We start from the raw sequence: 23245 nt of genomic DNA, 5'->3' as shown, positions 1-23245 counted from the left end.
CTGGGGCTGGAGGAGGGAGTTCAGATCAGGGTTTTATTTTATCATAATCCCCAGAGATCTTGGAGAGGTGGTGGAATAGTGGTCTTGGCCCATCGCAGCTTGGCCCAAACATCACAAAACGGCTCTCATGTCCCCTCTGTCTCTTTTCCAAACTAAACAAGCCCAATTCTTTCAGTCTTCCCTCCTAGTTCCTGTTCTCTAGACCTTTCATCATTCTTGTTTCTCTTCTCTGGACCCTCTCCAGTTTTTCCACATTCTTCTTGAAGTGTGGTACCTAGAACTGGACAAAAGACTCCCGCTGAGGCCTAACCAGCGCAGAGTAGAGCAGCAGAATGACTTCTCCTGTCGTAGACGTAGGGCAGCCAGTGTCTGGGTGTGACGGACCAGGCCGTGTCTGGGCACAGCTGAGGGCATCCGCTCAGGGCTAATTGCTCAAATTCGGGGCTCCTTACAGTCCCCAGACTGGTGACCTCTCCAAACAGGCCACAAACCAGTCCCACAGAGCGCTTCAGCTGCCTGCCTGAAGCCTAACGAGCAAAACCCCTCCAACACCCCAGCAATATCCGTGCCCCAGATGGCCCCGGGCCTATACACAGGTGGGGGGTCCTAGCACCCAATCCCACCTACCCCGAACAAGTTCTGTCCGGTTCCAAGAAACCAGCCACAGATCCCTGGTCAATTTACCCTCTGGACCTTACCCACAAATCACGCTGGGCCAATCCTTTAGCATCTAACAACTAAAGGTTTATTATTACAATAAAGAAAAGCATGAGAGTAAGGTTGTTAAAGAATAGTACGTTACATGCATCGAATCTCCCAGTCCTCGATGCAGGCTCTAGCAGAGATGTTACAGCTGCTGGCTTAAAAGTTCTTGTTGCGCATCCTAGGATCAGGATGGGTCCACAGGTCTTTCGGGCTCTTCGATCCCTGCAGTGCTGCCTCTGGGATGAAGTGCTGAGCTGAAGACCAAGATGGCGTCGACCACATAGCCTCTTTATACCTCCTCCCTGGTCTCTTCTTGGCTGCAGCAGGTCACCTGGCAAGCAGACAATCTCTGTGTTCCCTGCTGGCAGCTCTCAGGTGTCAGCCCTCATTCTTTTGGTGTGTCCTAAGCCCATTGAGTGCCATTGTCCCACAGGGCCTCGCTAATGAGCATGTCCATAGGCCAGGCCCTGCCCAATGCTCAACCACATACAGGGAAATATTCAGTATCCATACAGATTATAGATTCCTAACTACACACACAGACATTATACAAACACATGAACAGCTTACATCGGATTATCAGATAATAAGCTTCTATTCAGCACCCCACATGGCCCCCCTTTTATACCATTTTTTGGGGCCAGCACCCCCACCTATGGGTGCAGCAGTAATCTGGCTGCTTCCCTCAGATTCAGTAACGTAAGACTGGGTGCCTTAGAACCCACTGGTTTCAGAGGCGGAGGAAGGAGCTCAGCACGTGGCCAGTGACAGAGGAACATGGCGCTGGGGGAGGAGGTGAGAGCCAGGCAGGCGAGGGAGATAGGACTGAAGGTGAGCTCTGTCTGAGAGAGCCTAGGGCTACATGGGACTGTCCTTCCAAAGAACAGGATGGGAGCTATCGCAGTGCAGGGCTTCGCAGCAGCTTTCATAGGGCTCACTGCCACCCCTTTCCTATGCCGTCCCAAGTGCTGTCCCAAACTGCCCTTTCCTGCCCCGCTCTCCCTCAGCCAGTCCCTCCCCGCCAGCCCATCCCTCTCCAGAACACCCTCTGTCCCCTCATAGCTCCAGGGGCTGCCCTGCACAATTCGTGGCCCAATGGGGTACAGGACATACTTCCATTACAGCTGATAGCCACCCTGACATAACGCCCCCCTTTCAGAAAGCCCTGTGTCTCACAGGCAGGTCATTCCCCTGACTTGAGCCACCCCCACCTTGGCCTGCTTTCACCCCTAGCCCAAAAGAGCCTCCATATAAACCCATAACAATAAATTCTGTAGCAAAGCGAAGGCAACAGGCTGCAGGTGTTTGGCAGAGGGCAGGTACACCGGGGCTATGGCTACACTGGCGGCATCTTGCACAAGAACAGCTGTTCTTGTGCAAAAACTTGTCAGGTGCCTACACTGTATGCGTGTTCTTGCGCAAGTAAATTTACAGTACAGCATTGGAAAACAGGGCTTCTTCCGGAAGAGTTATTCCTTTCCCCACAAGGAATAAGCCCTCTTGCGCAAGAGGGCAGTGTAGACTGGCAAAAATGAATTTCTTGCACAAGAAACTCCTATGGTTAAAATGGCCATCAGAGCTTTCTTGCGCAAGAGAGCGTCTACACTGGCACGGATGCTCTTGTGCAAAAGCACATGCCAGTGTAGACGCTCTCTTGTGGATGACTTTTTGTGCAAGAACTCTTCCGCAAAACTCTTCTTGCGCAAGAGGCTTCCAGTGTAGACATAGCCTGGGACTTGGGTGAATGGGTTCTTGTTCCCTGCATAGGCTGCCTGAGCCTGCTGTTCCCCAATTAAGACAGGTGGGGATCTGAGACTCATTACGAGCCGGCCTGTAGCAGCAGGCTAGTGGGACACCTGCAGCCAGTTGGGGCCTGCAGGGTCACTATAAAAGGCTTCCTCTCAGCCAAGGAGGGGAAGGAGAAGGCCAGAGAGGAGGACGTGTAGAGTGGGAGAGCACTGAAGGTTGCAAGTTGGCAAGGTTTCTCCAAAGTGTGGCTGGGGAGGTGGCTGAGGGAGGGGCTACTGCTGCTTTGTGGGGAGCAGAGCAAGATGCCCACTAGTGGCTGCTACTAAGGGCCATTGGCTGAAACCTGGAGTAAGTGGGTATGACTAGGTTCCCCATGCCCTGTAGGCCACCCCTGGAGGGAAAGGGGAGTCTAAGACCATGGAAGGGTTTTTCCCCAAGCCAGTGATGAGAATGGCTTGTTAAGCAGGGACCCTTGCTCTAGGAGACACAAGAGGCGGTGGGGAGAGGAGGGAGGTCACTGTGAGCCTCTGAGGCACACTGCATGTGCTGCTCCTCCGATACGTGTAATGGGGAGCAACTTGGTACCACTGAAGCTTGTGCTGGTGCCGGGTACCTCTTGTACATGTTTGTACTTCTAGCTGGTACCAGTCCTTTAAATGCTTGCGCTGCACTGCTCGGTACCGGTGCAGAGTGCTTTTGCAGGCGCCACTGTCAGCTGTTTAAGAGCTGATAACGCCTAGTGCGGTGCTGCTGTTGGTGGCTGTGCTGGTGTAGAGCCTGTATGTTCCACTCCTACATCCAGCTTCGGGGGGAAGCTCGCCTCTTCTCTGAGGGGTCCCGGCACTTCTGAGTGCTGGCTCCTTTCCCTTTCTGTTTATCCTGCATTTTGGCTGTGGCTGCGCAGGAATAGGATTGCTGCCTCTGGAGTGCTTCCTCAGCGGGGCTGAGGGGTGAGACCATTTCTTCAGTTTCTGCCTGGCCTGGTCCCTGGGGCGCAGGAGGGTCTTAGCCCCCTTTATGTGCGAGTGCCACAGGGATTTCCTTATGGGGGTGAGTCTCTGCCACTGGTCAGCAGCTGTGTTGGTCTTGTCCAGCTGCATCACTTTTATCTGGTGCTCTCTCACGTTCCGTGTCCTGCTAGATAGCTTTAGGCAGTGAGCGCACTGCCGTGTGTTATGCTCTCGCCCCAGACAGCGAATGCAGTGTGAGTGTCTGTCGCATATTGAAATAGATACCCTATAGGACTCGTGTTTCTTAAAGCCTGGAGATCCTGGCATGTCCCAGTAAGGAGTCTCTCTTTTGTTTCAGATCCTGATGCGAGCTGGCAGCATGTAAACTGCAGCTCCTGTGGAGCAGGGAGGGAAGCCGTTTCCCCGCTCTCAGTCTTCGTTCTTGCAGGGTTGGGTTTTTGTTTGTTTGTTTGTTTGTTTTGCAACTGACAGAAGTAGATGCTAACATCAACTAACACTAACAACTACAGATTAAGCTAAAGAATTACATTGTATCTAATAGGTATGAGGAAGCTGCTCTATGTGACCTAAGCCAGGCGTGGTCAGAGAAACTGAGGAGGAGGTTGGCTGTGCGCGTGGAATGACAGTTACAACCGTCGTGCGTCAGCGCGCCACATGCACAGCCAACCAGAGGGGCACTGCTATATAATTAGAATCTGCCAACTATGGGCGCAGCGGCACCTAAGGTGCAGCACCCACGGGGACACTCCTCGAAGAACACCTTTTTTTATAGTTTTCTCAGATACTGCTGAGAAATTTAATCCACCTGTAACTGTGATACCACCGTGTAACCTGCAGCTGGTGGGAAGCATAATGTCTTTTTTGCATGTGTAAAGCTGATGGACCCTGGTCCTCAGCAGGCAAGATTGAACCTAGGATCTTAGTGGCTAAAGCCATGAGGCTCCACTACATAAGCTAATAGCCAAGTGGCCCTTAGCTAAGGGTGTAGCGCGGGGCTCTCTCTAGTGGCCTCAGAGCCTCTGGGGTAGAAATGCCTGACAAATAAGTTGCTGCCAACATCTGAACGAGGGCTCCCATAAATACGTTCTTCCTTAGCCGATGGTAAAGCCTGTGTGACAAAAAGGCATGAAGTGAAGGAGAGGAGGGGGAAGTCCAGTTATCAATTTTCCCATTTGAACAAAAATCCGTTGTTACATTTGGAAGGAGGAGGGGTGTCACAGACTGCACTGCTTTCTGTGAGCCAAGAAGCCATCTGCTCCTCTGCATCTGAAATGCCCCCAGAGCTCTGTCTGGGGAGGAGCGCTACAGACTGGCCACATCAGGGGTGGACAATAAAATAGTGGTGGGGGTTAGTCCCTGGCAGGTCACTGCCACTATATGTACGTGTGCTTCTGCAGGTACCAGTGAGCCCAGCTCCTGTTTGCCAGTACCAGGACACTGCTTCTTGCAGCTCCCATTGGCCTGGCACAATGGAGCCGTGATCGCCCATACCTGCGTAGGCACAGGTAAATCTAGTGGTGGGGACCCATAAGGGGCTAACTCAGGCAGATCGGATGAGGCCCACAGGCCAGTATTTGCCCACACCTGGGCTATATGCCACTACCATTTGTGTATAGCTTTCTTGTGGGTTTTATAGCCTGGTTTGGGATTTTTTAACCAGTATACTGTGTGTGAGGTTTGACGTTTATTTTTAATGGGAATCTTTAAGTGGATTGTGCCTGATTATATAAGTAAGTTTCAGCAATTCATTTCTCAAAGATATCTGGAACTATTTATTATACATCAGGCAAGTATCAATAGGACAAAGCTATCAGCTAAATGTATTCACTCTTGGCCTCCTAGGTTAAGTTCACACCGACAGACTATACGGAATGCCAACATACCTGCTTAATTTGACTTGGAAAGTTAAAAATAGTCAGGTTATTTAATGATGTTTATCTTTTTATCAGGAAGTCAAGTAAGAGGTAGTTATATAATGCAGTCCTGACAATAGAAAATGTGGAGGAAGATGAGGGAGTAGTTGAGGCTTATCATCTTGGTGGTTAATTGTTGGCAGTTAGATGAATGTATATATCTTGCTTCATAGACATTTGTCTGAGATTTGACAGCTTTGCAGAAAGCAATTGGGTGTTACCAGCCAACAAACGAACTTCAAAAGTTAATAAAAATCCCTATATATTGTAATGCACATCATAACTCGTGAAGTCATTCTGCCACTCTACTCTGCGCTCGTTAGGCCTCAGCTGGAGTACTGTGTCCAGTTCTGGGTGCCACATTTCAAGAAAGATGTGGAGAAATTAGAAAGGGTACAGAGAAGAGCGACAAGAATGATTAAAAGTCTAGAGAACATGACCTATGAAGCCAGGCTTCATGAACTGGGCTTGTTTAGTTTGGAAAAAAGAAGATTAAGGGGGGACATGATAGCGGTTTTCAAATATCTAAAAGGGTGTCACAAGGAGGAAGGCGAAAATTTGTTCCTCTTGGTTTCTGAGGACAGGAGAAGGAGTAATGGGCTTAAAGTGCAGCAGGGGAGGTTTAGATTGGACATTAGGAAAAAATTCCTAACTGTCAGGGTGGTCAAATATTGGAATAAATTGCCAAGGGAGGTGGTGGAATCTCCCTCTCTGGAGATATTTAAGAACAGGTTAGATAGACATCTGTCAGGGATGGTGTAGACGGAGCTTGATCCTGCCTTAAGGGCGGGGGGCTGGACTCGATGACCTCTCGAGGTCCCTTCCAGTCCTATTATTCTATGATTCTATGATAACAAATGAAATAAACTCTTTGAAAATTAACTACAAGCAAGATGGATTTAATTTTCATTAAATTGATTTAAATCACTAGTCAGGAAGACTTGATTTAATCATGGTTTTGTACACAAAAGTACATTCTAGTGAGAATGGTATGGTAGATTTCAAATCAATGAAGGCTACACTCAGACATCAAGACTTCTGGAATATGTGGCTCAGTTCCACTTTCGTTTTTACTGCCTGTTCCTCCCTTCTCAGTTATCTCCAGACTTCTTCTTTCTTGTCCAGATCTAGTCCACCCCTAATAATCTTCTATTCATTGGACTTTTTGAAACTTGGCACTTTTAGAGAGGTAAAGGATTGACTCTGCGTACACACATTTGCAGAGGGACGATAGAGTTGAGGTCTATTATTTCTCACATCTAGATATTTAGCTGTTAACAAGCGTGTTATCTGTGGAAACAGTTTGAGAACTGCAAAACTAAGCATCTCTGCTGGTATCTTCTAGACAGAGCACTGAATCCCACTGGGTAGATGGAAAGATTAACCTAAATATCTATACCGAAGCCTCTGGAAGTCCATAAGATTGGGTTCCTAACCCATGAACTAATTTTCAAAACTTTTCTTAAACATTACATGAATACTATTGTCCCATACTATAGAATTTATAATCCCTGTTACATGATGGGATACAATGTATCTTAATCAAATATTTTATCTAAAGATAGTTTTAAAGGGAAAACCTATGAAATTGGACTTAAATATAAACAGATTTTATTTTTTTTTAAAAAGCACTGATTTTTATTCACCTTGACTACAAGCCAAGTATGTATTGCAAATTCACTGTCGTTTTTAATTCTTTGAGTCTATTGGGAAATAAAACCTACAGTATAGTGGCATTGTCAGTTGTCCCTAAATAAAGATTAAGTGTGAGAGATGATTAAGATGGTCTTTTAAGATTCAGTTATGATGGTAATAAAGCTGTGATTTTACTAAGAGGAGTTCATTCAAGTTATTTATAGGAGCTGAGAGCATATTGTATTGATTCTTAAAATTCATTAATCTTTTTGCATATTCTAAGTGGCCACTTCTGATTGATACTAAACAAATATGTAATATTACACAGATGGGAAAATTATCAGTCAAACACCAAGTAAGGGGGATTTATATACGACAGGCACATGCATGACTTAATGTTATGTAGCATAACAGGCCCATATGCAGGAACTTATGTGTGTGTGTGGGGGGGGGGCTTTTTTTGTAAATGTGGACCACAGGGGTGTGACTGCACCCCCATGGTTCCCCAAATAAGCGAAGAAATCAGGCCCAGCCTTCCCCTGGCTTGTCAGAGCATGGGGGAGAGAGGCTCGGGCAGCGCACTGCTCCTGCCTTCCCCTCACCGACTGGTGCATGCTTACTTGGGGGGCCCTGGGAGGTGCTTTCACACCCTTCGCACAGACCCCCCCCCCCCATGTGTGGGCCTGCACAATAATCGTATATTTTATGAAGGGAATCGTTTTCTCATTTTTCAAATCTCATGAAAATTGGCTATGCCTGTAGTTTCAGTATTACAAGGAGGAGATACTTTCCATCTCAGCAGAACTCCTCCATAAGAAATAGATGATGATTCTGTCGAAGCAAACGCCTCACTCAGTTTACGCGGCTAAACAGACAGTTTTATTGGCCAATAAAAGCAAAGTGAGCCAAACGTGGTCTCAGCAAAGCTGGGTCCAGTAAGGCTACCTAATACAATCAATCCTAGTATCTTTATACCCTTAACCAAACAGTCTGACGTCAGGGCATCCAATTACAGAAATAATCAATTAGACTAGGAAAAACAAAGCCTTATCAACATGATGGCGGACAGGTACGAGGGAGTACCTCTCCTCTCTGAACCAGCCCAATTAACACATTCCAATAGCACATCTGTCTTGGCCTGGTGCATGGGGTGATAGAAAGTTCACTCTGGCCTACGTGCAAAGACAAAAAGCTGAAATGGTTTCTGTTATACAAGATGGCTTCTAGCTAAACATAAACTAACTTCATCAACTCCCCCCTTTTAGCCTTTTAAAGGCTAACCATGAAACCATTTTACATCTCCATTTTCATCAAAGCCTTTATATACATTTCTTGTTCCTCTCTCTGCTCATCATATTTTAACATCATTACTTCCACATTCTCTTTAGTAAGGGTCTGTCCCTTGTTTTCTCGAATACAAGAAATACAGCATTTGATTAACAAGAAACAAAAATAAGCACAAAAGAATATAGCCAATACTAAAACTACACCTTGCAAAATCCAAGTTCCCACATGTCCAAACCAGCCTCTTAACCAATCCCAGAGGGTCCAGTCTTCCCCCTGCCTTAAGCGTTCCACAGCTTTTTCAATCTCTGAGGCATCTTCCTCCACTTCTTTGCTGGTGTCGGTGATATACACGCAGCATTCCTTTCCTACTAAGGCACAAACCCCACCCTTACTAGCTAGGACATAGTCTAGGGCCATCCGGTTCTGGAGAACCATTTGTCTCACTTCTCCTAGTTCCATATTAATGGCACGGAGAGCTTTAGTTGTGGCATTAGCTACTTTCTCGAAAGCTACTTCCAGCCTCCGAATTTCTCTTACTGCATAGGCCACACCCAATCCTGGGAACGCAATTCCCCAAAACCGCTGTGTTTCTGTTATCTCTCGGTAATTTCGGATTCTACTCCCAGGGAGATGGTTAGTGATTCGAATGGCTGGGAAGGCTGCTCCAATATAGCAGGTTCCACTCCAGCCCTTGGGCAGTGTTTTGTATGCTCGGCGACCACATATAAAGTAATGGCCAACCTTTGCTGTTAAGGTCCTTTGGCATTGGGGCTTCATCATCCATTGCAAATAGTACCCATCGATTCCAAAGTCATAAGGGCCTTTGTTATTTTCCCAGGTGTTATTTCTGTTCCATACTCCATTCAGGACAATGTTTACCTCACACCTGCTTTTCCCCACTCGGGCTCCTGTACCATTACATGTCCAGCAGTATTCTCCAACTGGTGTCAGAGCTAGGCGGATGTACCCTGGGCTAGTAAACCCTTTATCCTGCCAGGTATCATTTGGCTTTAGCTCATTAAACAATGGGCCATTCATTTGAGTGTTGTTCAGTGGAACTGGAATCATTGGGATGCCTCCTTCTGAATGTACAGGACTGTGAGCACATATCCAGCAACCTGTGGAATTAAATTCTTGGGAAACTTGGTTCATTAAAAGCATAAACACATTTGAACCATATAGGTTATAACTACTAGGTATTAAAAACAAAACTAAGCATAAGCTCAACATGAATTGTTTGTCCAGCCTCATGCTGGCTGTTCTTCAGGACTTCGTAGTTTGCTTCACCTATCGCTGGCAGGTCCTTCTGGGCCGCAGCTGGTACCTTGGCCTCGGTCTTTCAGGATCGTCTGCTTCAGGGCTTGGATTGCCGGTACCAAGCCTGCGCTGATCCTCGTCTGCTTCTGGACCTGGGTCTCCGGTACCAGGTCTGCGCTGATCCTCGTCTGCTTCTGGACCTGGGTCTCCGGTACCAGGTCTGTGCTGATCCTTGTTGGGGCCGACTTCTGTAGGGGCCAGGACGGGTTTGCAGTGGGATGCGTGAATCCAGGTGGGCAATCCTTCGCACTTTACAGCAGTATGGGTGGTCAGAAGGACTTGGTAGGGACCCTTCCACCTGGGTTCCAGGGCAGTCTTTCGCTGGTGAACTTTCACGCAAACCCAGTCTCCTGGTTGTAGTTTATGGCACGGCTCAGTCGGGGCCTCTTGGAAGGCGTCCTTAACCTGTGAATGATAGGACTGTACACACCTCATAAGTTCCTGACAATACTTGACTATGCTTCCTTTAATGAGTATGGCATCAGCCAAGTTAATGTCTGGGCTGCTTAACAGTCTCATAGGTCGGCCACATGCAATCTCATGTGGACTGAGTCCAGTTTTCCGATTAGGAGTGGCTCTCATGCTCATTAGGGCAATCGGGAGTGCTTCTACCCATGTTAAACCAGAGTCCTCACATATCTTAGCAAGTTTGTTCTTTAAAATCCCGTTACGTCTCTCTACTGCTCCTGCGCTCTCCGGGTGTCGCGGGCAGTGCAGTGCTTGTCTGATAGAGTAGTACTTTGTCAGCTTTTGAACAATTTGTCCAGTAAAGTGGGTACCTCTATCACTGGAGATCACCAGGGGTATTCCCCATGATGGGATGTAATGATTTAGAAGTTTCTTAGCTACTGTGATGGCATCCGCTTTCCTGCAGGGATAAGCTTCTACCCATCCCGAAAACAAACAAACAATAACCAGCACATATTCAAAGGATTGACATTTAGGCAATTGAATAAAGTCCATTTGTAAATTCAGAAATGGTCCTAAAGGCGGAGGTCTGGTTGCCGGAACTGTCTTTACAGGTTTACCCACGTTGTGGGCTTGGCAGACAGGGCAAGCCAGACAGTAATCTTTTGCTGCTTGGGAGAATTTGGGAGCAAACCAATTTTGCTTTAGGATTGCCACCATCCCCCCTTTGCCAACGTGCGACAATCCATGGAGCACGGAGGCAAGGTGAGGTAGCAAGACCACTGGGGCAACAATGCGGCCGTCAGAGCTGCGCCACAAATGGTCTGGGTGCAAGGTGCACCCTGCCAGTCTCCACTCCTGCTTTTCTAATTCTGGGGCTTGGTCCTGCAGGAGGGCCAGTTCTGACAGAGATGGCAAAGGAGCTGGCGGTGGTGGGAAAGAAGGGTACAATGCTTCAGCCCGAGGAGGACATAGGGCGGCTGCCTTAGCAGCCCGATCGGCCATGTCATTTCCTAATGCAACTTCATTAGAGGAAGAGGAATGAGCTACACACTTAACAATAGCAAGAGCTGAAGGTAAAAGTACTGCATCAAGTAAAGCGGCTACATAAGGCCCATTCTTTATAGAGTGGCCAGAGGAAGTAAGGAAACCTCGCTGCTTCCAGAGCGTACCAAAATCATGAACTACGCCAAAAGCATACCGGGAGTCAGTGTAGTTAGTAGCAGATGCTCCTGCGGCAATGTGACAAGCCCTTGTTAGAGCTATTAATTCTGCCACCTGTGCGGAAGAAACAGCAGGTAGAGGAGCAGATTCTATGACATCCCAGACAGTACAAACTGCATAGCCTGCTACTAAAACTCCACTAGAATTATAAAAGCAAGAACCGTCTGTATACAGTATAAAATCAGGGTTATCTAAAGGCATTTCGAACAGGTCTGGTCTTGGAGAGGTGACGGCTTGCACAACTTGCAAACAGTCATGAGGCTCCCCTTCATGGGGTGCAGGGAGTAGTGTAGCGGGATTTAAAGAGTCACAACGAATTACAGAGACATTGGGAGAAGCAAAGAGAAGCCGTTCATATTTAACAAGACGGGCATTAGAAAGGTGCTGGGTTTTTCCTTTTAAAAGTAATGCTGACACCGAATGAGGAACAGCCAGTGTTAATGGAGATTGTAAAACCAAAGGTTCTGCTTGCTCTAAAATCCGTGCTGCCGCCGCAATTGCACGGAGGCACGGTGGAAATGAGGCCGCAACGGGGTCAAGATAGGTGCTGTAATAAGCAAGAGGGCGGTATTTATCACCATGTTTCTGCACTAGTACACCTAAAGCACATCCTTCTTTTTCATGACAGAACAAAGTGAAATGACGGGAGTAATCGGGCAAGCCCAGAGCTGGAGCAGAAGCTAGTGTTTGTTTCAGAGACGAGAAAGCAGTGTCTTGCTGAGATCCCCATGGTATAGGGGAAGGGGTTGCATTACGGGTGAGCTCTTGGAGCGGTTTGGCTAGCTGAGAAAAGTTAGGAATCCATTGTCTGCAGTAGCCAGCCATACCGAGGAAAGAGCGGACTTGGGAGGGGGTAGTGGGTTTAGGGGCAGAAAGAATTGCCTGGATTCTATCAGCAGAGAGGTGACGGCTCCCTGCCGAGAGGTCATGGCCCAAATACCGAACTGTGGGCTTGCAGAGCTGAAGTTTTTGTTTAGACACTTTATGACCCTTATTAGCTAAAGCAGTGAGAAGTACAACAGAATCTAATCTGCAGGCCTCAAGGGAAGCGCTACAAAGAAGCAAATCGTCTACATATTGAATAAGAGTAGAGCCAGAAGGGAATGTAATGTCAGAGAGATCCTGCCGTAGAATTTGTGAAAAGTAGGTGGGAGAATCTCTAAACCCTTGTGGCAGAACGGTCCAACAGTATTGCTGTCCTTTATAAGTAAAAGCAGTAAGATATTGGCAATCAGGGTGGAGGGGAACACTGAAAAAGGCGGAGGAGAGATCAACGACAGTAAAATGGGTGGAATCAGGTGGGATAGAGGAGAGAATAGTGGTCGGGTTAGGCACAACAGGAAATTGAGAGATGACAATAGCGTTAATAGCTCGAAGGTCCTGGACGAAACGATAGGTGTCCCTTCCTGGTTTCTTTATAGGCAGTATAGGAGTATTACACTCACTTGTACAGCGAACAAGAACACCTTGTGCCAAGAGATCAGAAATAACAGGCTGAATTCCTGCCTCAGCTGCAGGATTCAGTGGGTATTGGGTAATACGGGGCAGACGCTTAGTTTTGTCAACAGAAATGTAAACGGGATCTACTGATATCCTGCCCACTTCGTTTGGGGTGGTGGCCCACAAACAGTTGGGGACCTGGGACAAAAGATCAGCATCCGAAACAGGAATTAAGGGAAATAGTTCAGTGTCAGGACCCTGCAGCAGGTCCTCTACCTCCTGTCGGGTCTGTGCAGGCACTTCAAGATAAACCCCATCAGGAGTACAGAAAATAGTGCAACGTAATCTGCACAATAAATCTCTTCCTAATAAATTCACAGGGGAAGTAGGACTTAGGAGAAAGGAATGATGCTCAGAAATAGGTCCTAGTACAAGAGACACGGGTTTAGAAACAGGGTGAGGCACGACTTGATTAGAAATACCAACTGCATTAACAACCTGGTTAGACATAGGAATAGAGAAAGAAGACGCTTGGAGAGTGGACCTGCTAGCACCTGTGTCCACTAAAACCTGGGTGTTTTGTCCAGCAACTTGGCAAGTGAGGGTGCCGTCAGAGTTCAGGGGAATAAGCGGAGATAAAAGGGTGAAGTTGCAATCCTCCTCTGGGCACCCCTATTGACTCTCAGCCGTTGCTAAAGTAAACTGACCCTGCGGGGGTCTGAAAGCTACAGGCTCTGGCTGCATGGGGCGGTTTGGGCACTGGCTTTTCCAGTGTCCTGGCTGTTTGCAATAGTGACAAGTGTTTGCATTTATCCTGGGGTTGCCACGGCCGGCAGAATTTCCAGACCAGGGTGAGCCCCGTGACTGTCGTTCTATGGGACGCCCCCGACCCCTGCCTGTTTTAGTAGGCAGTGATTGCAGAACCATAAGCTTAGGTTCTTTGTCCTGCTTAGCCTTTATACACTGTCTGCAGTGGTTTGCCACTGTCAGAAGCTCCTCTAAGGGTTTAGTTTCCCAGCCAATGGTTATCTGTTTTAACAGGGTCTGGATAGCTGGATCCAGTCCAGTAACAAAAGCGGCACCCAGCGCTTGCTTGGCAGTATCAGCTGGGTTTTCAATGCCAGAGTGCCTTTCAAACACTTTAGTAAGCCTTTCTAAATAGGCACCTGGTGATTCATTTTCTTCCTGTTTGCAGGTGCTAATTTTAGCCCAATTCGGAAGTTTGGGAAAGACTTGAAGGATACTATCAAGCAGTCCATTTCTAGCTCGGGTGAGAGCCTCTTTATTAGCTGCTAAATCTGGGTCTCCTGAAATAGGTCCAGGTGGCCAGCCTGCCTTCTTTAAAATCTTTTTACGCTTATCATCAGGCAGAATCACCCTCAAAAGCAGATCAAGGTCTTGCCAGTTAGGATCATAAGACCGTATTACTAGTGCCAGTTCTGCTTTAAATTTTACCGGGTCCTCTTCTACTGAGGGAAAATCTTTGGCCATGGCGTGTAATTCGGTTTTGGTCCAGGGTTGGTAAACCCGCATACGCCCTCCTTGTGGGTTTGGGACTTCCCGTAAAGGATAAGCGGCGACGGGGCTATTATTCCCCGACTCAATACGTGCCACTGATCGTTGTCCCTTAGGAGTTGCTGGCTGGAGGAGAATAGTGCTTCCCCCAGAAATCTTATATGTAATCGGGAACACCCCTGTTCCTTGTTTTTCCTTCTCAGTCACAGCCTGGCTTCCTGAAACTACTTGGGGCTCGGGAGCTGAAAGTGGGTCTGGTACTGGCGGGGGATTCCACGCGGGGCACAGGACATCATTCATGTCATCCTGTGAATCGGGGTTTGGGAGACAAGGATACAATTGCCCAACAGGTGGTGCACTGGGCTTAGTTATCACTGCTTTTGATTGAGTGCTAGCCTCTTTCAGCAGTTTAATCTGTGTTTGCAGTTTTTCCTGAGTATCTTTAAAGCTTCTTAATTGAGATTCTTTCTGCCTTTTAAAAGTTTCTTCATACCATGGTAGATAGGCAGACCATTGCAGATCGGGAGTTTTCGCTCCACGACCCTCAAGAGCCTCCCTTAAATGTAAAATTTTAGTTACATCAAAAGTCCCTTTCAATGGGAATTGCAATTTTGGGTCATTTTGAGTATACAAATTCCACTTATCCAGAAACTTGCAAGTATTTTTCCCATAGTGGGTATACATAAAGAAAGCCGGACTGTCCTTAGAAGGCACTGGAATTCCTGTAGACTGACCTACCCCCATTTTCTGCGCGCGCGCTTAATTCTGTAAGACACCGAACCAAAGTCCGCCTGCTTACACCATATTCTGCAAGTCACCGAATCAGAATCCGCCTGCTCGCTCTGCGAGTCACCGAATCAGGATCCGCCTGCTCGCTCTGCGAGTCACCGAATCAGAATTCGCCTGCTTGCTCTGCAAGTCACCGAAACAGGATTCGCCTGCTTGCTCTGCGAGTCACTGAATCAGGATCCGCCTGCTCGCTCTGCGAGTCACCGAATCAAGAATTCACCTGCTCGCACTGGTCCCCCCCCTTTTTGTTGCGAAGCACTGGACTCAAGGTCCACCTGCCTCGCAGGGGTTTCCGGCACCTGCCCCAGCCCGGCAGAACACCACGTCCTGGCGCCTGGAGACAGCCTGGCGGAATGGGGCACTATGGCCTGGGGTTAGCCTCAGAGGTCAGTACTACGCCCACAAATAACAGAGAGAGACAACAAAGCTTCCCCACAGTTCCGTGTGCCGAGAGAGAGTAATGGCACCACACCAGCTTTTAGCGTCCGAACACAGAGGGTCCAGCGCATGGCTGCCTCACTAGAGACACCGGTGTGCCCTTTTGGAACTGTGACACATAAGACAGGCCTAATAGACAAAGACAGACACAGACAGACAAAAATGTTAGCCGCTCCACAAAATTGAATTCCGTAGCTCCCCTTACCCCGATGGCTGGCCGTCACTCCAAATCCCAAGCCCTCACTAGGAGATTTTGTAACAGGTATCTCCTTACCTTCTATTGAGCGCTCTGAGAGGTTTGGAAGTGGAGTGCCGGTCCGTCCATATGGGCAAGTGGCGCGTTAGGAATCTCGGTGGAACCTCCAAATTGTCGAAGCAAACGCCTCACTCAGTTTACGCGGCTAAACAGACAGTTTTATTGGCCAATAAAAGCAAAGTGAGCCAAACGTGGTCTCAGCAAAGCTGGGTCCAGTAAGGCTACCTAATACAATCAATCCTAGTATCTTTATACCCTTAACCAAACAGTCTGACGTCAGGGCATCCAATTACAGAAATAATCAATTAGACTAGGAAAAACAAAGCCTTATCAACATGATGGCGGACAGGTACGAGGGAGTACCTCTCCTCTCTGAACCAGCCCAATTAACACATTCCAATAGCACATCTGTCTTGGCCTGGTGCATGGGGTGATAGAAAGTTCACTCTGGCCTACGTGCAAAGACAAAAAGCTGAAATGGTTTCTGTTATACAAGATGGCTTCTAGCTAAACATAAACTAACTTCATCAATTCCTTCAATAATACCTTACTCCATAAGTTGTCCCACTGAGTTCACTAGGACTAGCTATGGTGTAAGGTATTCAGACTAACCAAGGTGATCACAATCTGATTCTAATTTTAATATGATAACTTCACAGGAGATATGGAAAAAGACTGTGCCTCCCCGAAACAGACATAATAAGAACGTTCCAGTCCTGCAAGTGGATCTTTGCAGGTAGACCTCTGCACAGCATAGAGCCTCATGTCTCCAACTGTAGAACTGGAGCATATGGTCAATGGAAAATTCTGTTTCTAAATGGATAACACAACATAATTTAGCATTACCCTGGAAATGCCATTTTAGATGAAGGAATATTCTGATGTATAAAATTACAATATTTATAGTTAAATGTACCTTTTGCTCCATGTGAAAATGCCATGCATATATAACTTAATGACCGATGATGTGGGAAATGCTGAAGTACTCAATGCTTTTTTTGCCTCTGTATTCACAGACAAGGTCAGCCCACAGACTACTGCTCTAAGCAACACAGTATGGGAAGGAGGTGGGCAGCCCTTGGTGGAGAAAGAACAGCTTAAGAACTATTTAGAAAATTGGACATACACAAATCCATGGGACCAGCTCTAATACTTCCAAGGGTGCTGAGGGAGTTGGCTGATGTGATTGCAGATCCATTGGGGGAAGACCCACATGATTAGAAAAAGGCAAATGTAGTATAGGGATGTTAATTAGCAATTAATTAGCTAGTTAACTGGTTGATGGAATTTCCATCGACTACTCAACTAGTCGATAAGCACTTCTGTGCGATGCCTTTAAAATGTGCATTTCAAAGTGGAAGCACCTGCATGAAGCCGGGGGTTAGCGGGGAACTCATGCTATATCTATACTACAGGCTTCTTGCGCAAGAAGCTTTTTGCAGAAGAGAACTTCCGCCAAAACGTCTTGTGCAAGAGAGCATTCACACTGCAAAAGTGTATCGAAATCGATACACTTTGTGAAAGAGAGCGTCCAGACTGCATGGATGCTCCCTTGAAAGGAAACTCTGATTGCTATTTACAGAATGGCTACTTGGGCATGTGGGCTTTTTTCAATTGCCTCTTTTTGCGCAAAAAATCCCTGTCCCCCATCAACACACCTTTTTGCACAAGAGCTCTTGCGGCAAAAGGAGTTATTCCTTGTAGAAAGAGGACTATCTACACCGGAAAACCCCTCTGTTCTTTTGTTTTACTTGTGCAAAAATGCACTTGAGGTGTGGACGCTCCATGAGTTTTTGTGCAAAAACTCTGCAGTATAGACCTAACCAGTCCTGTACTTGCCCCAGGCTCCATACTGGCTTCCTCTTTGAAATGCACAAGAGCCCCCGCTGGGGACTCTTGTACATTTCAAAGTGGCAGAACTGCACTGAGCCCAACCCTGAGCTTCGTGCTGTGCTGCCACTTTGAAATGCTGAGTGAAACCTGGGATTGGCTGGGGACTCCCCAGCTGACCATGGGCTCCACATGGCATTTCAAAGTGGCAGTGCCACTTGGAGCCTGGGTTCTGGGCTCCGTGCGGCGCTGCTACTTTTAAGTAATCCCTTCTTCTCCTCCCCCCACCTTTCTGCCCTTATCTGATAGAGGCAGCAAGGGGGGGAGTGACTAGATGACTATCCGATTAGCTTATCGGATAGTCAACTAGTTCACTAATCCTTTTAATTCCTAATGTAGTGCCCATCTTTTAAAAGGGTAGAAGGACAATCCAGGTAACTACAGACCAGTCAGCCTCACTTCTGTCCCTGGAACAATCATGGAGGAGATCCTCAAGGATCAATTTTGAAGCACTTGGAAGAAAGTGATCAGGAAGAGTCAACATGGCTTCACCAAGGGCAAGTCATACCTGACCAATCCGATTGCCTTCTATGATGAGGTAACTGGATCTGTGGACACGAGGAAGTTGGTGGATGTGATATACCTTGACTTTAAAAAAGCTTTTGATGTGATCTCCCACAGTATACTGCAGGTTAACATAGTATGGATTGGATAAATGGACTGTGAGGTGGATAGAAAGCTGGCTAGATTGTCAGGCCCAACAAGTAGTGATCAATGGCTCGATGTCTGGTTGGTGATCGGTATCAAGTGGAGTGCTCCACGAGTTGATTCTAGGGCTGGTTTTCTTCAACATTATTATTAGTGGCCTGGATGAGGGGATGGATTGCACCCTCAGCAAGATTGCAGATGACACTAAGCTAGGGGGAGAGATAGATATGTTGGAGTATAGGGATAGGATCAAGAGTGACCTAGATAAATTGGGGGAGTAGACCAAAAGAATATTGATGAGGTTCAACAAGGACAAGTGCAGAGTCCTGCCCTTGGGGCAGAAGAATCCCAAGCACTGCTATAGGCTGGAGACAGACTGGCTACGCTGCAGTTAGGCAGAAGAAGACTTGGGGATTACAGTAGCTGGATAGGAGAAGCGGGATAGGAGTCAACAGTGCTCCCTTGTAGCCAAGAAGGCTAATGGCATATTGGGCTGCATTAGAAGGAGATCTAGAGAAGTGATTATTCCTTTTTATTTGGCACTGATGAGGCCACATCTGGAGTATTGTGTGTAAATCTGGACCCCCTATTACATGTGGACAAATTGGAGAAAGTCTAGAAGAGAGCTACTAAAATGATTAGGGGGCTGGAGCACATGACTTATGAGGAGAGGCTGAGGGATTTGGGCTTGTTTAGTTTACAGAAGAGAAGAGTGAGGGGGAATTTGAGAGCAGCCTTCAACTTCCTGAAGGGGGGTTCCAAAGAGGATGGAGAGAGGCTGTTCTCAGTGGTGACTGATGGCAGAACAAGGAGCAATGGGCTCAAGTTGTGGTGGGGGAGGTCCAAGTTGGATATTAGAAAAAACAATTTCACTAGGAGGGTGGTGAAGTGCTGGAATGAGAGGGAGGACACTGAGAGGGAGGAAAACGGAGTAAGAAAGGATATAGCTGGGGGTAGGAGAATGAACATGAGGAAGGGTTGGGTGGATACTAGTCTAATAGGTCATATTGGAGGTATAACGTCTGTGCCAAATTGGGTAAAGAATGTGAATGAGGCCAAACAGCAAAAATTAAGATGTTTGTACACCAATGCGAGGAGCCTAGGTAACAAAAAGGAGGAACTAGAGCTATTGGTCCAGGAAGTGAAACCAGATATTATAGGAATAACAGAAACATGTTGGAATACTAGGCATGACTGGAGTACAGGTATTGAAGGGTATGTGCTGTTTAGGAAAGACAGAAATAAGGGTAAAGGTGGTGGAGTCGCATTGTATATCAAAGATGAGGTAGATTGTAAAGAAATAAAAAGTGATGGAATGGAGAAGACAGAGTCTGTTTGGGCAAAAATCACATTGGGAAAGAAAACTATCAGATCCTCCCCTGGGATAGTGCTTGGGGTGTGTTATAGACCACCAGGATCCAATTTGGATATGGATAGAGACCTCTTTAATGTTTTGAATGAAGTAAATACTCATGGAAACGGCATAATCATGGGAGATTTCAACTTTCCAGATATAGACTGGAGGACAAGTGCTAGTAATAATAATAGGGCTCAGATTTTCCTAGATGTGATAGCTGATGAATTCCTTCATCAAGTAGTTGCTGAACCAACAAGGGGGGATGCTATTTTAGATTTGGTTTTGGTGAGTAGCGAGGACCTCATAGATGAAATGGTTGTAGGAGACAACCTTGGCTCGAGTGATCATGAGCTAATTCAGTTCAAATTAAATGGAAGGATAAACAAAATTAAATCTGAGACTAGGGTTTTTGATTTCAAAAGGGCTAACTTTAATAAATTAAGGAAATTAGTTAGGGAAGTTGATTGGACTAAAGAAATTATGGACCTTAAAGTGAAGGAGGCCTGGACTTATTTTAAGTTAAAGTTGCAGAAGCTGTCAGAAGCCTATATCCCTAGAAAAGGGAAAAAATGAATAGGCAGGTGTGTTAGACCAAGCTGGATGAGCAAGCATCTCAGAGAGGTGATTAAGAAAAAGCAGAAAGCATATAAGGAGTGGAAAATGGGAGGGATCAGTAAAGAAAGCTACCTTAGAGGTTAGAGCATGTAAGGACAAAGTAAGAAAGGCTAAAAGTCAGGTAGAGTTGGACCTTGCAAAGGGAATTAAAACCCATAGTAAAAGGTTTTATAGCCATATAAATAGGAAAAAAACAAAAAAAGAAGAATTAGGACCGCTAATTACTAAGGATGGAGTGGAGGTTAAGGATAATCTAGGAATGGCCCAATATTTGAACAAATACTTTGCTTCAGTTTTTAATGAGGCTAATGAAGATCTTAGGGATAATGGTAACTTAACAAATGGGACTAAAAATATAGAGGTAGATATTACCATATCTGAGGTAAAAGCCAAACTTGAACAGCTTAATGGGAATAAATCGGGGAGCCCAGATAATCTTCATCCAAGAATATTAAAGGAACTGGCACATGAACTTGCAAGTCCATTAGCAAAAATTTTTAATAAATCTTTAAACTCAGGGGTTGTACCATTTGACTGGAGAATTGCTAATATAGTTCTGATTTTTAAGAAAGGGAAAAAAAGCGACCCGGGTAAAAAGCGACTCATAGGCCTGTTAGTTTGACATCTGTAGTATAAGATCCTGGAAAAAATTTTGAAGGAGAAAGTAGTTAGAGACATTGAGGCTAATGGCAATTTGGACAAATTACAACATGGTTTTACAAAAGGTAGATCGTGCCAAACCAACCTGATCTCCTTTTTTGAGAAAGTAACAGATTTTTTAGATAAAGGAAATGCAGTGGATCTAATCTACCTCGACTTTAGTAAGGCATTTGATACAGTACCACATGGGGAATTATTGGTTAAATTGGAAAGGATAGGGATTAATATGAAAGTTGAGAGGTGGATAAGCAACTGGTTAAAGGGGAGACTACAGCGGGTCATATTGAAAGGTGAACTGTCAGGTTGGAGGAAGGTTACTAGCGGAGTTCCTCAGGGATCAGTTTTGGGGCCAATTTTATTTAATCTTTTTGTTGCTGATCTTGGCACCAAAAGTGGAAGTGTCCTAATAAAATTTGTGGATGACACAAAGTTGGGAGCTATTGTCAATTCAGAAAAGGATCGGGATATCATACAGGAAGATCTAGATGATCTTGTAAATTGGAGTGATAGCAATAGGATGAAATTTAATAGTGAGAAGTGTAAGGTTATGCATTTAGGGATTAATAACAAGAATTTTAGTTATAAGCTGGGGACATATCAGTTGGAAGTAACGGAGGAGGAGAAGGACCTCGGAGTCCTGGTTGATTATAGAATGACTATGAGCAGCCATTGTGACATGGCCGTGAAAAAGGCTAATACGATCTTGGGTTGTATTAGGCGAGGTATTTCCAGTATGGATAAGGAGGTGTTAGTGCCATTATACAAGGCATTGGTGAGACCCCATTTGGAATACTGTGGGCAGTTCTGGTCTCCCATGTTTAAGAAGGATGAATTCAAACTGGAACAGGTACAAAGAATGGCCACTAGGATGATCCGAGAAATGGAAAACCTGTCTTATGAAAGGAGACTCCAGGAGCTTGGCTTGTTTACCTTAACCAAAAGAAGGCTGAGGGGGGACATGATTGCACTTTTTAAATATATTAGAGGGATAAATACCAGGGAGGGAGAGGAATTATTTAAGCTTAATACCAATGTGGACACAAGAACAAATGGATATAAGCTGGCTAGTAGGAAGTTTAGACTTGAGATTAGACGAAGGTTTCTAACCATTAGAGGAGTGAAGTTCTGGAATGGCCTTCCAAGGGAAGTAGTGGGGGCAAAAGATCTATCTGGTTTCAAGATTAAACTAGATGGGTTTTGTGACGAGGTGGGCCCCCCCTTTCCCTGGAAACAGGCCCACCCCGCACTGACCCGGCAATAGCGCTGTCCCTGCTAGGGAGGGCCGGACAGCCATGGACGGTCTGCGAGCCGTGCAGCGCTGCTCTGCGCATGGCGGCTCGCACAGAAGCCCGCGTTGCTAAGCAACGCGATCCGGCGGCCCAAAACAAGATGGCGGCCGGATGTGACGGGGGGGTGGAGGGTACCTGGGGGAAGTGACGTCAGACGCCAGGGGAAACTGGCGCGCAAGTATAAAAGACGGGGGAGCGGATACAAGGGGGAGAAGGCGAGCGAGTGGGAGAGGGGGAGTGCGAACGAGGAAGAGAGAGAGAGAGAGCGACGGAGGTGGAGAAGAGGAGGGCGAGTGAGTTGGAAAGGGGGTGGAGAGTGGGGGGGTGGGATAGGGAAATAGGTAACTTAGGTAAGCAGGGTGGAAGCAGCCCAGGGCAGGGCACGGAGCCGGCGCACCGGTGGTTTAGGGCATAGCCCCTCCGGTGGGACAGGTCAGGCTGACTCTGTCCTTAGGGCCCTGGGCTGGGGTCTGGGAGTGAGGGTGGGCCCAGACCCCCCACCCTGCAAACCCGCGACACATTCGTCTCGTTGTGGGAACCAAGCAAGGAGCATACCTCAAGGGTGCTCGGCGACTAGCAAACTAGGAGGGGTACGGGTGAACCCCCACACGTGGTGGAGAATGAGGGCATCGAATCCTAGGGGTTGAGGGGAAGAAAAATCTATTTAAAAAAAAAAAAAAAAAAAGAGGGGGGATACCCCACCCTGGAACATAGGAAAAAAAAAAGACTGGGCAAGGCAGAGCCAGAGAAGGGAGGGGAAGAAACACTAACGGCCCATAGGGCATCGCAGAGCATGGAAACGGCAGAAATGTTAAAATGGTTGACAAAGAATCAAAGACAGCAACATCAACAACAAACGGCCCTCATCCAGCAGCTCGCAGCTCAGCATCAAAACCAACAGAGGCAACTCCTCCAAGAAGTAGCTGAACAGTATAAAACCCACCAGGAACACTGGGTAAGACAGTGGGGTGGGATGGGCCGGGGGCAACCGGTAGGACAAGGGGGGGACGCAATGGAGGGAGGAGCCCTCGCCCAGTTATCCGTACGGTTAGCAAAAATGGGGCCCCTAGACGACCCAGAGGCGTTTCCGGTCACCTTCGAAAGGGTGGCCACCACCGCTAGGTGGCCAGAGCAACATT

The 23245-nt window shown here is 46.8% G+C and overlaps 1 long non-coding RNA gene across 1 annotated transcript; it reads left to right on the top strand.

The window, feature by feature from the left end:
• The first annotated feature begins 9553 nt into the window (after positions 1–9553).
• LOC149523837 (uncharacterized) lies at positions 9554–15575 on the top strand. Its single transcript, XR_016350325.1, has 2 exons — positions 9554–9687; positions 9736–15575. It is a non-coding gene; the product is annotated as an uncharacterized LOC149523837 (long non-coding RNA).
• Positions 15576–23245: the final 7670 nt, after the last annotated feature.

This window comes from Pelodiscus sinensis, chromosome 10 (genome assembly GCF_052426305.1).
Source record: "Pelodiscus sinensis isolate ZL-2025 chromosome 10, ASM5242630v1, whole genome shotgun sequence".
Taxonomy (NCBI): Eukaryota; Metazoa; Chordata; order Testudines; family Trionychidae; genus Pelodiscus; species Pelodiscus sinensis.
Note: the sequence above shows the minus strand (reverse complement) of the source record. Positions and strands in the feature narration are given on the sequence as shown.